Source organism: Saimiri boliviensis, chromosome 8 (assembly GCF_048565385.1).
Source record: "Saimiri boliviensis isolate mSaiBol1 chromosome 8, mSaiBol1.pri, whole genome shotgun sequence".
Taxonomy (NCBI): Eukaryota; Metazoa; Chordata; class Mammalia; order Primates; family Cebidae; genus Saimiri; species Saimiri boliviensis.
Window position 1 is genome coordinate 71,324,808 of NC_133456.1, and position 15,613 is coordinate 71,340,420.

Sequence of the window (15,613 nt, forward strand, 5' to 3'; positions counted from 1 at the left end):
GCTCCTGGTATCTATTCCCTTATGTTATCAGTGAGAGCTGCCCAGTGTTTGTTGAGTCATGGAGTTGTGGCATGACACGTCAGGAGCACTGTTTTTGCCAGTAAAGGCCCTTGTAGCATAGTTGGTCATTTTTATTGGTTGTGTAGAACTTAAGCCAGAATTTCCACCCCACTAGAATATGGGGGTTCTTTACCAGCCTTACCGGATTCTTGCAAGCAACAATCTTGACACAAACACTGGGTTAGACTGACAACTGAAAAAGGATCAGCCTGAGAGGAACAGACATGGGTACCTAGGGTCACACCCTGGGTCACTAAGTGCCATCTCTCCCTGGTGATAAAGGAGACCAGGAATGTGGTTGTTCTATCAATTGTGCCTTGATCACCAAATTCTCTTTCTGCAAATTATGGCTTAACTTGTGTACTATTTTCTCCTTTCCAGAAGGCTCAGAATTCGGGCTAGCCTGCAGTCTGTTGGTTGAAGACCCAGGAAAAGAGAAGAAAATGAGAACATGGGGAAGTGGGACTAATTAGGGCTCCACCTACCTTTCAGAGCTAGCGAACTTCTCCCCATCTGAATTCTATGTTAATACCTGGAGAGTTCTTCCTGAAACCAGGTATTTCCAGGAAAACTGACAACACTTAGAAAAACAGGAAGAGGAAGAAGAATTTTCTCACTTACTACCAGAGAACTGTCCTTATTGCTTTTAGAAAATTAATGCCACATTGTGATACCATCTCAGGCCAGTTAGAATGGCGATCATTAAAAAATCTGGAGACAACAGATGCTGGAGAGGATGTGGAGAAATAGGAACACGCTTACATAGTTGGTGGGAGTGCAAATTAGTTCAGCCACTGTGGAAGACAGTGTGGTGATTTCTCAAGGACCTAGAAATAGAAATTCCATTTGACCCAGCAATCTCATTACTGGGTATATATCCAAAGAACTATAAATCGTTCTACTACAAAGACACATGCACACGTATGTTCATTGCAGCCCTGTTTACAATAGCAAAGACCTGGAACCAACCCAAATGCCCATCAATGATAGACTGGACAAAGAAAATGTGGAAGATATACACCATGGAATACTACACAGCCATAAAAAACGATGAGTTCGTGTCCTTTGTAGGGACTTGGATGAATCTGGAAACCATCATTCACAGCAAACTGACACAAGAACAGAAAGCCAAGCACTCTATGTTCTCACTCATAGGTGGGTGTTGAACAATGAGAACATGTGGACTCAGGGAGAGAAGCATCACATGCTAGGGGCAGTTGCAGGGGTAGGGGAGGGACAGCAGGGGGTGGGGAGGGAGTGGAGGGTGGGGAGGGATAACCTGGGGAGAAATGCCAGATATAGTATGCGCCTAAAGTAAAATAAGTAAATTTTTTTTACAAAGGAAATGAATGCCTTGCTTTCTGCTTATTCCTGTGGCTGCTGTGAACTTTCAAGATACATTTGATATGATAAACATTGCTTCATTTTCATTTCTGCACCAGCATTAAAAAGCAAGATATCAAAAGTCTAACTGCTTATACATCTGTGATAGAAAGGCTAATGGCTTCCCTTCTTGGAGTAACCCATGAGCTTAACACCGGGATATAAAGATGAAGAAGGCCTAGGTTCTAACTTTTAAGGAGCTGGACTGAGAAGGAGACACATAAATATAATGAAATAAGGCATAATATATACATAGACAAAGTATTATGGAAGCTATGCTTGGCTTCTCCACAAGTGGGGAGGGGAAAGCTTCTGAAGGCTTCACAGAAAGAGGTGACATTTTGGCCTTTATGCATGAATAGAATTTTGATGAGAAAAATGAAGCTGTCCCAGAAAGAGGCGGCAACACAAACATAGAAATGGAAGTACAAAATTGCAAGTAGTTTCCAAGAAACACTGAATACTGTCTGGATTCGAGCATAGTTCATGTTTGCAATAAAGGAATGAAGTGATGGGAAGGACAGACTGCTTCCTTGGCTTCTTTCTAAGTTAGAAAGGAGCTGGACACTACGCTTGTTGATTTTTCTGCTCTTCTCCCTCCTCCCACCCTCCACCTTCAAGTAGGCCACAGTGTCTATTGTTTTCTTCTTAGTATTCATAAGTTTTTTATCATTTAGCTCCCACTTATAAATGAGGACAGGCAGTATCTGGTTTTCTGCTCCTGTGTTAGCTTGCTAAGGATAATAGCTTCCAGCTCCATCCATGTTTCTGCAAAAGACATGATCTCATTCCTTTTCATGGCTGCATAATATTCCATGGTGTATATGTACCACATATTCTTTATCCAGTCTGTCATTGATGGGCATTTAGGTTGATTTTATGACTTTGCTATTGTGAGTAGTGCTGCAGTGAACATTCATGTGCATGTATCTTTATGATCGAATGATTTATATTCCTCTGGTATATACCCAGTAATGGGATTGCTGGGTCAAATGGTAGTTCTGCTTTTAGTTCTTTGAGGAATCGCCATACTGCTTTCCACAATGTTGAAATAATTTACACTCCCACCAACAGTGTATAAGTGTTCCCTTTTCTCTGCAGCCTCACCAGCATCCGTATTTTTTGACTATTTAATAATAGCCATTCTGGGAATGCTGGGAAGATGGCCGCCTAAGAACAGCTCAGGACTTCAGCTCCCAGTGAAAGTGCAGAGGGTGAGTGGACGCCGCACTTCCAGACGAACTCTTATTGCCCACAGACCAGGAGATACCCAGGCAGAGGGGTCGCCAGCGTCGCAGTCCCAGCCGGTGCGGCTGTTTTGGCCCCCGTGGGGCTGATTCCGCCCGCGCGGCTGCTGTGACCACTCCCTGTTGCTGCGGTTCTCCATACAAAAGCCACTGGTCTGGGAGCCCTCTTAGCTGGCGAGCAGAGCCCTGAGACAGCAGAGCTGCCCAGTCAGCTGAAATAGCGAGTCAGGCCAGGAGATTCCTAGGCAAAAAATCCACCAGGAGCCGGCGCCGCAGTTCGAGCCGACTCCGTGAGTCGCCTTTTCAACAAGCGACAGGAACGCGGGGTCATTCAACTTAAAAGAAAAGACTCTGAGTCAGGGAGCCAGGTGATCAGGCTCGGTTGGTCCCACCCCTCCACCCCCAACAACAACGAAAACAAAAACAGTAATTGGAAACCCTCTGGGTTGAGCCCTTCAAACCAAGCACAGCTGAACCGGACGGTCCGGCTCGGTGGGGGAGGGGCTTCCGCCATTACTGAGACTCTCCACCGCTATGGAGGCAGGCTGCCGTTGCCAAGGCAACCCGCCGTTGCCGAGGCAACCTGCCACAACAGAGAGAGTCCGCCATAACAGAGGCGGGGCCACCGTTGCCGAGACAGTTCTAACTACACCCATAGAAAAAGGACTACAGGGAAGAGCTCAGGGCAGCTGGGCGGAGCCCACAGCAGCTCAGCAAAGCCCCTGCGGGCAGGCAGTGGCTAGGCGTGCTGCTAGCTGGGCGGGTCAGACCTGAAGAAAAATCAAAAAAGGCAGTAGTGCAACGGAAACTCATAAAGCTCCAACTCCCTGGGACAGAGACAGACAACAGGTGGATAAACCCACAAAAATGGGAAGAAACCAGTGCAAAAAGGATGAAAACTCCCGAAACCAGAACACCTCTCCTCCTAAAAGGGATCACAACTCCTCACCAGCAAGGGAACCAGACCGGATGGAGGAGGGTGATGAAATGACAGAATCAGACTTCAGAAGGTGGGTAGTAAGAAACTACAATGAGCTAAAAGAACATGTTCTAACCCAACGCAAAGAAAATAGGAACCTTGAAAAAAGATTGGACGAACTGCTGACGAGAATGGACAGCATAGAGAGGAGTATAAGTGAATTGATGGAGCTGAAAAACGCAACACGAGAACTTCGTGAAGCATGCACAAGCTTCAACAGCCGAATTGACCAGGCAGAAGAAAGGATATCAGAGGTCGAAGATCAACTCAATGAAATAAAAAGAGAAGGCAAGAACAGAGAAAAAAAGCACAAAAAGGAATGAACAAAATCTTCAAGAAATGTGGGACTATGTGAAAAGACCTAATCTACGTCTGATAGGTGTACCTGAATGTGATGAAGAGAATGAATCCAAGCTGGAAAATACTCTTCAGGATATTATCCAGGAAAACTTCCCCAACCGAGCAAGGCAGACCAATATTCAAATCCAGGAAATACAGAGAACACCACAAAGATATTCCTCAAGAAGAGCAACCCCAAGGCACATAATCGTCAGATTCACCAGGGTTGAAATGAAAGAGAAAATGCTAAGGGCAGCCAGAGAGAAAGGTCGGGTTACCCACAAAGGGAAGCCCATTAGACTCACAGCAGATCTCTCAGCAGAAACCCTACAAGCCAGAAGAGATTGGGGGCCAATATTCAACATCCTTAAAGAAAAGAACTTTCAACCCAGAATCTCCTATCCAGCCAAACTAAGCTTCATACGTGAAGGAAAAATAAAATCCTTTGTGAACAAGCAAGCACTCAGAGATTTCATCACCACCAAACCTGCCCTACAAGAACTCCTGAAAGAGGCTCTACACATATAAAGGAACAACCAGTACCAGCCACTCCAAAAACACACCAAATGGTAAAAGAGCATCAACACAATCAAGAATCTGCATCAACTAACCAACAAAACAGCCAGGTAGCATCAAAATGACAGCATCAAATTCACATATAACAATACTATCCCTAAATGTCAATGGACTAAATGCCCCAATCAAAAGACACAGACTGGCAAATTGGATAAAAAGCCAAAACCCATCAGTGTGCTGTATCCAGGAAACCCATCTTACATGCAAGGATACACAAAGGCTCAAAATAAAGGGATGGAGGAAGATCTACCAAGCAAATGGAGAGCAAAAAAAGGCAGGAGTTGCAATTCTCATCTCTGATAAAATAGACTTTAAAGCAACAAAGATCAAAAGAGACAAAGAAGGACATTACATAATGGTAAAAGGATCACTGCAACAAGAAGAGCTAACGATCCTAAATATATACGCACCCAATACAGGAGCACCCAGATACATAAGGCAAGTTCTTAATGACTTACAAAGTGACTTAGACTCCCACACAATAATAGTGGGAGACTTTAACACCCCATTGTCAATATTAGACAGATCAACCAGACAGAAAATCAACAAGGATATCCAGGACCTGAATACAGACCTGGAACAAGCAAACCTAATAGACATTTACAGAACTCTCCACCCCAAATCCACAGAATATACATTCTTCTCAGCACCACATCACACCTACTCTAAAATTGACCACATAATTGGCAATAAATCACTCCTCAGCAAATGCAAAAGAACAGAAATCATAACAAACAGTCTCTCGGACCACAGTGCAATCGAGTTAGAACTCAGAATGCAGAAACTAACTCAGAACCGCACAGCTTCATGGAAACTGAACAACTTGCTCTTGAATGTTGACTGGATAAACAATGAAATGAAGGCAGAAATAAAGATGTTCTTCGAAACCAATGAGAACGAAGACACAACATACCAGAATCTCTGGGACACATTTAAAGCAGTCTCTAGAGGAAAATATATAGCAATGAGTGCCCACATGAGAAGAAAGGAGAGATCTAAAATTGACACCCTATCATCAAAATTGAAAGAGCTAGAGGAGCAAGATCAAAAAAACTCAAAACCTAGCAGAAGACAGGAAATAACTAAGATCAGAACAGAACTGAAGGAAATAGAGACACAAAAAACTCTTCAAAAAATCAATAAATCCAGGAGCTGGTTTTTTGAAAAGATCAACAAAATAGACAGACCACTAGCCAGATTAATAAAAAAGAAAAGAGAGAATAACCAAATTGATGCAATAAAAAACAATAAAGGTGGTATCACCACAGATTCCACAGAAATCCAAACCATCATCAGAGATTATTACAAACAACTCTATGCACATAAACTAGTAAACCTGGAAGAAATGGATAAATTCCTGGACACCTGCATCCTCCCAAGCCTAAACCTGGAAGAAGCCGAAACCCTGAATAGACCAATAACATGGTCTGAAGTCGAGGCAGCAATAAAGAGCCTACCACCCAAAAAAAGCCCAGGTCCAGATGGGTTCACAGCTGAATTCTACCAGACATACAAGGAGGAGCTGATACCATTCCTTCTGAAACTATTCCAGACAATCCAAAAACAGGGAATCCTTCCCAAATCATTTTACGAGACAAACATCATCCTGATACCAAAACCCGGCAGAGACTCAACAAGAAAAGAAAATTTCAGGCCAATATCCATGATGAACATAGATGCAAAAATCTTCAATAAAATACTGGCAAACCGATTGCAACAGCATATCCAAAAGCTCATCCACCATGATCAAGTAGGATTCATCCCGGGGATGCAAGGCTGGTTCAACATACGCAAGTCCATAAACGTAATTCACCACATAAACAGAACCAAAGACAAAAACCACATGATTATCTCGATTGATGCAGAGAAGGCTTTTGACAAAATTCAACAACCCTTTATGCTAAAAACCCTCAATAAACTAGGTATTGACGGAACGTATCTCGAAACAATAAAAGCTATTTACGACAAACCAACAGCCAATATCATACTGAATGGGCAAAAACTGGAAGCATTCCCTTTGAAATCTGGCACTAGACAAGGATGCCCTCTCTCACCACTCCTATTCAATATAGTACTGGAAGTTCTAGCCAGAGCAATCAGGCAAGAAAAAGAAATAAAGGGTATCCAAATTGGAAAGGAGGAAATCAAATTGTCTCTATTTGCAGATGACATGATTGTATATCTGGAAGACCCCATCATCTCAGCCCAAAATCTCCTGAAACTGATAAACAACTTCAGCAAAGTCTCAGGATACAAAATCAACGTGCAAAAATCACAAGCATTCCTATACACCAGTAATAGACTTCAAGAGAGCCAAATCAAGAACGAACTGCCATTCACAATTGCTACAAAGAGAATAAAGTACCTAGGAATACAACTAACAAGGAACGTAAAGGACCTCTTCAAGGAGAACTACAAGCCATTGCTCAACGAAATAAGAGAGGATACAAACAGATGGAGAAACATTCCATGTTCATGGTTAGGAAGAATCAACATCGTGAAAATGGCCATACTGCCCAAAGTAATTTACAGATTCAACGCTATTCCCATCAAGCTACCAATGACCTTCTTCACAGAACTGGAAAAAAACACCTTAAACTTCATATGGAACCAAAAGAGAGCCCGCATAGCCAAGTCAATTCTAAGCAAAAAGAACAAAGCAGGAGGCATCACACTACCGGACTTCAAACTATACTACAAGGCTACAGTAATCAAAACAGCATGGTACTGGTACCAAAACAGAGATATAGACCAATGGAACAGAACAGAGGCCTCAGAGGAAATACAACATACCCACAACCATCTGATCTTCGACAAACCTGACAAAAACAAGCAATGGGGAAAGGACTCCCTGTTTAATAAATGGTGTTGGGAAAACTGGCTAGCCATGTGCAGAAAGCAGAAACAGGACCCCTTCCTGACACCTTACACCAAAATTAACTCCAGATGGATTAAAGACTTAAACATCAGACCTAATACCATAAAAACCTTAGAAGAAAATCTAGGCAAAACCATTCAGGACATAGGTGTAGGCAAGGACTTCATGACCAAAACGCCAAAAGCAATGGCAACAAAAGCCAAAATAGACAAATGGGACCTAATCAAACTCCACAGCTTCTGCACGGCAAAAGAAACAGTCAGTAGAGTGAATCGGCAACCATCAGAATAGGAAAAAATTTTTGCAGTCTACCTATCTGACCAGGGGCTGATATCAAGAATTTACAAAGAACTAAAGCAGATCTACAAGAAAAAAACAAACAAGCCCATTCAAAAATGGGCAAAGGATATGAACAGATACTTTACAAAAGAAGACATACGGGAGGCCAACAAACATATGAAAAAATGCTCATCATCACTGGTCATCAGAGAAATGCAAATCAAAACCACATTGAGATACCATCTCACACCAGTTAGAATGGCGATCATTAAAAAATCTGGAAACAACAGATGCTGGAGAGGATGTGGAGAAATAGGAACACTTTTACACTGTTGGTGGGAATGTAAATTAATTCAACCATTGTGGAAGACAGTGTGGCAATTCCTCAAGGACCTAAAAATAGAAATCCCATTTGACCCAGCAATCCCATTACTGGGTATATATCCAAAGGATTATAAATCATTCTACTACAAGGACACGTGCACACGAATGTTCATTGCGGCACTGTTTACAATAGCAAAGACCTGGAACCAACCCAAATGCCCAACGATGGATAGGGAAAATGTGGTACATATACACCATGGAATATTATGCAGCCATCAAAAACGATGAGTTCACGTCCTTTGTAGGGACATGGATGAACCTGGAAACCATCATTCTCAGCAAACTGACACAAGAGCAGAAAATCAAACACCGTATATTCTCGCTCATAGGCGGGTGTTGAACAATGAGAACACATGGACACAGGGAGGGGAGCACTACACACTGGGGTCCGTTGGGGGGAAATGGGGGAGGGGTGGGGGGGTGGGGAGGTGGGAAGAGATAGCATGGGGAGAAATGACAGATACAGGTGAGGGGACGGAAGGCAGCAAAGCACACTGCCATGTGTGTACCTATGCAACAATCTTGCATGTTCATCACATGTACCCCAAAACCTAAAATGCAATAAAAAAAAAATAATAAAAAATAATAGCCATTCTGACTGGTGTGAGATGGTATCTCATGGTGATTTTGATTTGCATTTCTCTAATGATCAGTGACATTGAGCTTTTTTTCATCTGCTTATTGGATGCATGTATGTCTTCTTTTGAGAAATGTCTGTTCATGTCCTTTGCCCACCTTTTAATGGGGTTGTTTGCTATTCTTTTGTAAATCCATTTAAGTTCCTTATAGATTCTGGATGTTAGATCTTTGTCAGATGCAAAATGTGCCAATATTTTCTCCTATTCTGTAGGTTGTCAGTTTACGCTGTTGATACTTCTTTTGCTGTGAAGAGGCTCTAGAGTTTGATTAGATCCCACTTGTCAATTTTTGCTTTCGCTGTGATTGCTTTTGGTGTCTTTGTCACAAAGTCTGTGCTCATTCCCATGTCTGACAAAACTCCTACCTTTGCTTGGTAAACATGAGTTTGTTTGTGTTTTTTTTAAGTGGGAAATTCTTGGTTAAGATTTTTGAAGGTATTTTAATTCAGTAAAAAACTGGCATCATGATGATGGCGAGGAAAGCCTAGAATTGTACCATGAAGAGAAAGAGAAAGAGCTCCTGAAAGGAAAATAATCAAACTCGAAACTCTGGACCCTGAAATGGCTAAATGTTCAGATACTCCAATTTCCTCTTGACTGGTTCACACACTTCTAGTTCCTTCCCTACCTCACCTAAGCCCTCTTTGCCTCCCAGAAAGTGGGAAATGTCCCTCTTAAAGAGATCAAATGAAACAAGAAGAGAAACTATATATTTTGTCTGCATCCCCGATCAGCTCGGAAAGAAGGCAGCGTTGACCTAACTTAGCACCATAAACCTCCCCTCTCAGCCGGTACCTTTGTGCACCCTTCCTGATGCCAGCAACTCAGCCCCTGTGTCCTACTCAGCTCCCCCAGGCTTCTTAGAACTCAGATTCCCAAGACAAAGGACAATTGAGGCCCAGTGAGTGCTCAGGTTTACTGAGAATTAAGCCATAGGCAGATACCATCAAAACACATCTCACTTGTGACCTTTCACAGCCAACGAATTGGAAGGATTTTCCTTTGCTAGGGATTGAATTTAAAACGACTTCCCAGGAGCGAAAGGTCAGCCCATGGAACCATGATATCCAGTTAAACACAGCTAAATAGAACATTTTAGCATGACAATAAATGGAGTTATATTTAGCTGATTTGGGAAACTATCTGGCTGAGGGAAAAGATGTACAGAGATTCTTCATCTACCAGCCCGCTCCCCTGGCTGGGAAAGTAATGGAGTGGTACAAAGAAAGCACAAAGGTGAAGAATTTTACCAAGTCTGTCTAGAGAGACCGTTTTTGCTTTCCCAACATCGACCGTGTTCTGCGTAGGACATGTTGGTCGAATTGCATAAAGGCTATATTGTTTTCTTCATGCACACATGAAATTCTTATTAGCGTGGCTGGAGCAAGATGGGCTCCAAAGGGAGAACATACCCTCAAATAACTCTCCAGGCAGCTTTGATTTCTAGATACGTATGAGGTGAAGGCACATTAGCCAAACTGGCTTTGATAACAAATGCATTCTTCTCTAACAAGGAAAGACGAAAGGGAAAAAATAGTTGGCACCCTTCTCCCTTAACTTGAAATGCCCCATGCCATTTTGAAATAGCCTCATATTTTGCTGTTGTTAACTAACAGATGGTTTTGTTAGCCGGTGACTGTTTCTCTAAATAACTCCTAACAATAAAAGGCTGTGACACATGAGAGCAAAATGGGGACCATAAGTGGTAGCCTTTTACCTCAGAATCTTACCTTGTCGTTCATTCTGAAACTTGATGTGTGTAATTGCAGCCACTGGGAAGGTGGGGAGTGCCATAGCATCACAGATCTGCCAATAGTTAGAATAGATTAAAGGTGTATGTTGTTTTCTTAGAAGGAAAAAAATATATTTAATTGAAACCAATTTAGAAATCAGGATCCCCATGAGTTTAGAGTGAGAACGTTTTCAATGAAACACTGTTTCATCTTGGCTGTGAGAGACTCAGACCCATTCTCTCCCAGGCTAAGTGTGCTATTTGATAGGGAATCCACTGTCTACGCTTGTCCTGCAAGACCCTCTCTAGTGTACAATGAATTGGTACTTTCAGTAAATATAATCCCAGGGTGATTTAGCAAAACCCTTCAGCCTCAGCCTCAGCCTTGTGGATGCCATCTAACATTTAGTTTCATTTGTAGCGGCTGATCTCTTTGCTAACAAAGTCTTTCTCATAGAAAGCTGCCATCTTCCATCTTTTTAAAAATTTCACCTCATCTAGCTATCTGTACCTTTGTTACTAATTTTTTATTCTGCTTTTGGAAAGTCCAAATTAAGCATGACCCAACCTGTTAGGGCATAACAAGGCCACTTTTAAATCTCTAGGTAGGGAAAAGGTATAGTAAAGAGCTTACTGAACTCATAGAACTGATACTCAGGCGTCAAGCCCTTGGCTCCTGAGTGTCTATACCAGCCTAGCCACTTTGAGTCCACTCTCAACCTGGAAAGACCTTGATACCACATAAACAATTCTACAGTCTATACACAACAAACATGTCCTATTTAGAACCTGCTGTTAAGAAAGTAACCATCTTACTTCTCCAGTGTTATTCTGGTCTTTTCTCATCTATTGCTGACCTCCCACAGATCTCTTGATACCTTTACCCAGCCTCTAAAGCATGAAGCTCTATTCTGTTATGCCTATTCTGCTGAATGATTTAATCTCTTATCCTTGGTTCAAAGAGTTCCAGTGAGGACTTTAGTCCGGCACTAAAACAAACTGTGCCAATCTGTACTCTTCTCTAATAGAGAGTCTCTCACCCATTCTGTGGCAACCATTAACAGCCAGTTTCACTCTGCTCTATACCCTCTAGGGCCCAAGTCATCCTCAAAAGCCCTTGGCTCCAAGAGGTCCAGTTATGCATAAGTAGCATGAGCTATTTCCTCTCAGCAATCCCATCACTGAGGTCAGGAGATGATGCTGCACTGAACTGTGGTGGTAGCAGTAGGAAGAGAGAAATACTGTCGTATTCAAATGAGATTGTGACAAAACTGGCTAATTGACAAAAGGAAATAAAAAAGAGGGAGAAATCAAGGGTGACAGTCGGATTTCTGACGGAGAAGGTACTGGATGCTGGACGGGGTAAAAAGAACAAGCAAGTAAATAGTAAAGGAAAACAGTAAGATCGTAAAAAGTAAAGAATAAGCAGGTAAAAATGATAAAATGATTGAAACAAGGGCTACATAGGCATATGTCTTGTTTATATCCCACTATTTATCAAGGCTCTTATTTGTTTTGCCAAGTAGACGGCTCTGTGGAGAAGAGGTTATGATCACTCGCCGGCAGAAATAGCCAAGTGCTTATTTACATCGTGTTCGGTGTGGCATGTGTTTGAGTGAATCTTCTCCAGGCCCTCATCAAGGCCAGCCATGGTTAAGTGGTGGAAAGAGTTCTAGATCAAGTAAGGTAACTCATGGTTTAGAATTTGAATCACTACTTAACGAGCCAGGAGATCAAAGGCATTAAGTAAACAGAGGGTTCAAGAAAGTGACACTTTCCAATTCCAATATTTTATGACTATGATGAAATGCAAGAAGACTAAGCAGAGTTTTTTTAGTGTGCATCTAGTTCTTAGCACTACAATTCCCAGCCTTTGTTTATTTTGTTGCTTCTCTCCTATCTAACTCATAAATAATGAAAAGGAAAATATTTGGGAGACAATGGTGGAGTCAGAAATGGCAGGCCAGTTGGGTGCAGTAGCCTACACCTGTAATCCTAGCACTTTGGGGAGCCGCAGTGGGAGGATCACTTGAGCCCAGGACTTCAAGACAAGCACAGGCAACATGGTGAGACTCTCTCCAAAAAGAAATGCAAAAATTACCCAGGTTGGTGGCATGCACCTGTGGTCCCAGCTACTTGGGAGACTGAGGTGGAAGGATCACTTATGTCTGGAAGGTCAAGGCTGCAGTGAGCTGTGACAGTATCAATGCACTCCTAAAAAGTTTTAGGCAACACAAACACTTTAAGAACTGGGTTCCTGTATAAATAGGATTCACCTGCAGTATTGGCTTTCAGCAAGTATGCACCCACTAGAGAAGCATAGACATACTGTGAAACTCTGTACAAATTTGCAGGACCAGGGCATACTTCATTTCAATAACTACTAAAATGTAGGGCACGGGAATTTTTGATAAAATCTTCATGAGATCACAGAACTTCAAATTCCAGTTCTCTTGTTACCATATCACTATCAACCCAAGATTTGGGTGAACATAAGCACACTTTTTACAAAGCACCCACTGTAGTCCCTGGCACCATACTGAATAAATGGTAGCTGCTATTGTAGTTGTGCTTTGGAATCATATTAAAATCTAAAGATTAAGTCAGGCAATTTAAAAACCAAAAACTGACCAGGTGTGGTGACTCACACCTGTAATCTCAGCTCTTTGGGAAGCCAAGGCAGGCAGATCACTTGAGGTTAGTGGTTCGAGACCAGCCTGGCCAACATGGTGAAACCCTGCCTCTACTCAAACTACAAAAATTAGCAGGGTGTGGTGGCACACACCTGTAATCCCAGCCACTCAAGAAGTTGAGGCAAGAGAATAGCTTGAACCCAGGAGTTGGAGGTGGCAATGAGCCGAGATCATACCACTGCACTCCAGAGCCTAGGCAACAGAGTGAGACTCTGTCTAAAAAAAAAAACCTGAACCAACAATGGAGTGTTGAAGAATGCAGAAGGTACCCAACCTAGACAGTGATCTCATGGAGTCACAATGATTATTTATTGTTTACCTAGCACTTTAGCCCAGCAAAATTCAAGGTCAGTTAATATTGTCTACAGAACAGAGGAAATAAAAATAGCACTTCACAAATGGGAAAAACACAGCCCCTTGCTGGTAGGAGTCATATAGTTCAACTTATACAAGTTCAAACACTCGATGGCCCAAAGCCATTGTCAATAACCATCCCAAAACATCAAAGAAAAACAACCCAAAAGTACCTCTGGCCTTTTCCCCCATGAAGACAGAGGCTGAGTAATGATGTTATAAATACAGGATACGCAACCTCAGATAAACTCCGGGCTAGGGCGGTGAAGTTACGTAGGCTTTTCCCTCCAAGGTGGCCTTATGCTTTCTCTTTGTGAAAATGACAAATTATGAGCAATCTATCATTTTCATATAAAAATAAATAAAACACGTAGAAAAGCAAAGTGAGCTTCAAGAAAAAAAAGAACATGTTTGGTGCATAAAAACAACCCGCATTTTTCCCACACACTTTGTCATTGACTTAAATCTTTGTTCAATGAACTGATGATGCAAATAATTTTCAAAATAATTTGCCATAGTTACAGTATAAGCTATGGACACCCATATACCCATCCACTAAAATGAGTGTCTCAGTTAGAATTCGTTGGTGGGAGGTCACAGAAATGGACCTCAGTTAACTTAAGCAAAGTAATAATGAGCATAATAATCATTAATGATTAAAAAGTTACAAAATCTAAAGAAAAAAGTGAACACTCAGGCTTTGGGAAGAATAAGATCAGAGATACTCCAGGAAATTAGGAAATGGGTATTAAAAGACTATCTCTTTTAGTCTTTAGGGAACAGCCATTGGAAAGACTCCTATCAGCGCTCTGTGTCAATGTCCAATCAGTGAGTGTTGAAAATTCTGAGCAGGGAGGACAGTCTCACTTCAGACATGTGTCTAGGAGGCTGGGGATAGCACACATGACCACCCCGTTAGAAAAGCATGGGGGGAGGGATGAGAAGTCCCAGAATAAAAAATTGAAGTACTACTTACAGAGAAAGGAGGACGGGCTGCTGGGCAGACCAACACTACAGATTCCTTCATAGCTAATCTCAGAAAATATTGGCGCTGGACAGAAACAATCCATGGTTTACAAAATCTACTGGCGCAATTTTATTTATAATGTCCATGCAGCATGAAAACTATGATTAAAATTTTTAATTGGAAAAAAATGTGCCAGAGGCTCAGACTCTTAAAGTTTTTCCCGTTCCTGCCACAACAGCAGCACTTGCACGCGTGACGCGCCGTCAGGAGCACTCGTAAGGCACGGGTTCTGCTTTCAAATCACACTCAACGGAACCAGGACTTCATGAAAAGCACCTGGCTTCATGTTTTAGGGCAGGAAAAATGAGGACGGCAAGGGTATGTCTTGTAGTTATCGATCAGCATTTTTTCTAGGATGACAGGGGATGTGCTAAAAAGACAACAAATCCAGCTAAAGAGCTACTACTCATAGCTAGGATAATTCAAACATCCAAAGCAGACAAAAATATCATGGTGATTATGACTAATGAGAAGTCAAATCTGTGAAAGGTAGAATTCATTATGGCCCTGAAAAGAGAAATGTTTACTTCAAAGGTGTATAAAAGTCATTGTAATATAAAGACGGCATTTTGTTAACAGTGAAATGTTGATGTACATGAACTTTTAATTATTTCCATACATATATGTGTGCTTTTAAATCATAGCTATGTACTTGTTTTTATCTATGTGTACAGGAAAGAGTGAACACAGGAAGCCATGAATAAGTCAAATAGATCCAGAAAAGCTCACAGTACCACCAACAGGACGGGGCTACTTAACACCAGAAGCCACAGATAACAGCCACGCAGGAAAAAGACTATCAGTTGGTCAGTCCCAGAGATCACACACAACAGAAATTCAAAAGAGGCGCTCACAGTGTGTTACACAATGAATAATTAAAACAAAATCCCAAAGAAGAGAATTAACTGAGCAAATTTGATCCCATGTTGTCTGTGGAGAAAACCTCTGGGTGACTACTTACTAAAATCCAATACTTACTTGATATATAATTTGATTCCAGTAGTGCTAAAACTAGATAAACATATCACAATGGTAGCACAATAC

General features: G+C 41.8%; 1 long non-coding RNA gene across 1 annotated transcript in view; it reads right to left on the reverse strand.

Annotated features, from left to right (window-relative positions):
- LOC141585265 (uncharacterized) overlaps positions 1-15,613 on the reverse strand; it is a 133,515-nt gene that overhangs the window by 37,793 nt on the left and 80,109 nt on the right. Inside the window, exon 2 of the long non-coding RNA XR_012518662.1 lies at positions 10,494-10,569. This is a non-coding gene — a long non-coding RNA (uncharacterized LOC141585265). The remainder of the gene's footprint in view (positions 1-10,493; positions 10,570-15,613) is intronic.